Here is a 3,938-nt window from a genome sequence, read left to right as displayed (position 1 = left end):
ATTTAAGAGCAGTTTATTAGAAAAATACTTAGCACTTTGTATTCAACATTGCAAAAACACGTTGGCATCTTTTATTTCATTTTTTTGTTAAAGCTTCTTTTAAAATAAGGACTCTTATAGTGTACATATTTACTCTTTGATACCTTACAGAACAAGAATTTCTACAAACATAGTCTGTTCATGTTCTATAAATACTGTGTACTAAATTTGCATTGTTTCCCTGACACATTTATTTTACTGTCCTCTTTCCCATAATTCAGGTCTTGTCACTTAAAATGCTTGAATCTACCCACATTTTTCCTTTCTTATTCTTGTCCTAAATTTATCTAACTCAGGTCCCTTTACTGAGCTCTGAGCATATATCTCCAGCTCTTTCTATGTTTCCAACATATATTCTGGAGATCATTTAAATTCATCCTATCCCTAGTCAAGCTCACAGTCTTCTACAAACCTGAACCTCTTTCAGCGTCCCCAATCTCTTTCACCTAGTGCGAGCCAGAAACCTTGACATTCTTTCTCTCTCTCTTTTTTTTTTTTTTAAAGAGAGACTTAGTCACTGTACTTAGTACTAGCTGTACAACAAAAGTAGCCCCTGGCACCACCTTCAAGAAAAATACCAAAAATACAGTTTAAATATTCTAATTTCAAAATGTTGATGTTCTCCTTTCCTAAGGCACAGTTAAGAGGCCCCAGAGAAAAGCTGGTAACGCTGAGGGCTGTGCCTTGGAAACGATGTGTCTGTGTCGCTGTGGGGCAGTGACAGTGGGGTAGCCCCGTGGCAGCCAGCTGCTCAATGGCACAGCGGACTTTCTTTGCAGTTTCTTCAAATTCTTCCTGCTTATTGTTGGTTTCCTTTGCAATTATGTTCTTGGCTCTTTCCTTATCAAGTTTCAAAAATTCGCTGAGGGTTAATTCTTCAAACTGCTTCTTGACAGAAAGGAAAGCACAACCAGATGAATGCTTTTTATGTTCTTCAATAGGGTTGTCATCTGGCTCCCAGCCTTCCAACTCCTTGAAGCAGAAGAAACACTGAGCCAAGTCGGGCTTATTCTCAGGGGACAGTGGATGAACCCAGCCATGGCCATCCACTCCAGGGTGCAGGCGCAACCCTCCAAGAAGGGCCAGGTCCTAAATGTGGAGACACAGTGGTTCTTGAGGTAGAGCTGCCAGGCCGGGTGTAACAATGGGGCACCCATGCCGATGGAGCCGAGCAATGCCACCGTTCAAATCTGATGGTTGAAGGCTGCTGCAGGGCATTTGGCATTATCTCTGAATCCTCCCACTCTCTCACATTTCATAGCCAACCAATTACCAAGATTTACTAATTCTACTTTTTGCTGTTTCCGATGCAATCATTTCTAACCAGTTTTGTTGTCATTTTCCTAATCCATGTCTTTATAATCTCTTACTTGGACCATTGCAAAATCTTACTATTATAATTCCCTTCATCCAAACTTTCTTCCTCCCAGTTGAAACCATCATGGCTTTAGCAAAAGGTAAATCTGATCATTTCACTCTCTTGCTAATAGATTTTTGATGGCTCCTCATTATCTTTGGCATGGTTTGAAGACCTGGTTTCTGTCTCTCCTTCAGGCCTCATTTTCTACTAAATCGTTCTACATATCCTATGATCCAGTCAGACTTAATTGCTTTCTATACTCCATGTATACATCCTCACATCTCCATGCTTTCTTTCTTCCCTGGAATAGCAGATTGATATCTAAGTAGTGTTTAAGATTCAGATCAGAGTTCACCTTCTCTGTAAAATAGTCTCTGATTACACTGTCCTCCTGAACTCATTCCACATCCCCCACCCCAAGAAGTTAGGAATTTCCTCTTCTTTGCTTCTATAGAAGACTAGGCATACTAGAATATAGCAATATGCCATAGCATTGGAATATCTTATATACTATTTTGTTTTCTACACTAGATGGGGCATCTCTGAGGGCAGAGACTGGTATTTATTTATTTTATTTTTCTTTTAACAATTTTATTGGAGTATAATTGCTTTACAATGGTATGTTACATTCTGCTTTATAACAAAGTGAATCAGTTATACATACACATATGTTCCCATATCTCTTCCCTCTTGCATCTCCCTCCCTCCTCACCCTCCCTATCTCACCCATCTAGGTGGTCACAAACCACCTAGCTGATCTCCCTGTGCTATGTGGCTACTTCCCACTAGCTATCTATTTTACATTTGGTAGTGTATATATGTCCATGCCACTCTCTCACTTTGTCCCAGCTTACCCTTACCCCTCCCCATATCCTCAAGTCCATGCTCTAGTAGGTCTGTGTCTTTATTCCCGTCTTACCCTTAGGTTCTTCATAACCTTTTTTTTTCTTACATTCCATATATATGTGTTAGCATACAGTATTTGCTTTTCTCTTTCTGACATGCTTCACTCTGTATGACACACTCTAGGTCCATCTACCTCACTAAAATAACTCAATTTCGTTTCTTTATATGGCTGAGTAATATTCCATTGTATATATGTGCCACATCTTCTTTATCCATTCATCTGTTGATGGACACTTAGGTTGATTTCATGTCCCGGCTATTGTAAACAGAGCTGCAATGAACATTTTGGTACATGACTCTTTTTGAATTATGGTTTTCTCAGGGTATATGCCCAGCAGTGGGATTGCTGGGTTGTATGGTAGTTCTATTTGTAGTTTTTAAAGGAACTCCCATATTGTTCTCCATAATGGCTGTATCAATGTACATTCCCACCAACAGTGCAAGAGTGTTCCCTCTTCTCCACACCCTCTCCACCATTTATTGTTTCTAGATTTTTTGATGATGGCCATTCTGACCGGTGTGAGATGATATCACATTGCAGTTTTGATTTACATTTCTCTAATGATTAATGAAGTTGAGCATTCTTTCAGGTGTTTGTTGGCAATCTGTATATCTTCTTTAGAGAATTGTCTATTTAGGTCTTCTGCCCATTTTTGGATTGGGTTGTTTGTTTCTTTGTTATTGAACTGCATGAGCTGCTTGTAAATTTTGGAGATTAATCCTTTGTCAGTTGCTTCATTTGCAAATATTTTCTCCCATTCTGAGGGTTGTCTTTTGGTCTTGTTTATGGTTTCCAGAGCTGTGCAGAAGCTTTGAAGTTTCACTAGGTCCCATTTGTTTATTTTTCTTTTTATTTCCATTTCTCAAGGAGGTGGGTCAAAAAGGATCTTGCTGTGATTTATGTCATAGGGTGTTCTGCCTATGTTTTCCTGTAAGATTTTGATAGTGTCTGCCCTTACATTTAGGTCTTTAATCCATTTTGAGTTTATTTTTGTGTATGGTTTTAGAGAGTGTTCTAATTTCATACTTTTACATGCCCCTGTCCAGTTTTCCCAGCACCACTTATTGAAGTGGCAGTCTTTTCTCCACTGTATATTCTTGCCTCCTTTATCAAAGTTAAGGTGACCATATGTGTGTGGGTTAATCTCTGGGCTGTCTATCCTGTTCCATTGATCTATATTTCTGTTTTCGTGCCAGTACCATACTATCTTGATTACTGTAGCATTGTAGTATAGTCTGAAGTCAGGGAGCCTGATTCTTCCAGCTCCACTTTTCGTTATCAACATTGCTTTGGCTATTCAGGGTCTTTTGTGTTTCCATACAAATTTTGAAATTTCTTGTTCTGGTTCTGTGAAAAATACCAGTGGTAGTTTGATAGGGATTGCATTGAATCTGTAGATTGCTTTGGGTAGTAGAGTCATTTTCACAATATTGATTTTTCCAATCCAAGAACATCGTGTATCTCTCCATCTATTCATATCATCTTTAATTTCTTTCATCAGTGTCTTATAATTTTCTGCATACAGGTCTTTTGTCTCCTTAGGTAGGTTTATTCCTAGATATTTTATTCTTTTTGTTGCAATGGTAAATGGGAGTGTTTTCTTGATTTCACTTTCAGATTTTTCATCATTAG

At 38.6% G+C, this 3,938-nt stretch overlaps 1 pseudogene across 1 annotated transcript; it reads right to left on the bottom strand.

Moving 5' to 3' along the window:
* Window positions 1-549: 549 nt before the first annotated feature.
* Window positions 550-1,196, bottom strand: LOC309796237 (baculoviral IAP repeat-containing protein 5-like; annotated as a pseudogene). Its single transcript has one exon. The product of its transcript is annotated as a baculoviral IAP repeat-containing protein 5-like (transcript).
* Window positions 1,197-3,938: the final 2,742 nt, after the last annotated feature.

The sequence above is a fragment of the Mesoplodon mirus genome (genome assembly GCF_964341445.2).
Source record: "Mesoplodon mirus genome assembly, chromosome: X".
Taxonomy (NCBI): Eukaryota; Metazoa; Chordata; class Mammalia; order Artiodactyla; family Ziphiidae; genus Mesoplodon; species Mesoplodon mirus.
The sequence above is the reverse complement of the archived record's forward strand: the minus strand, read 5'-3'. Positions and strand labels throughout refer to the sequence as shown.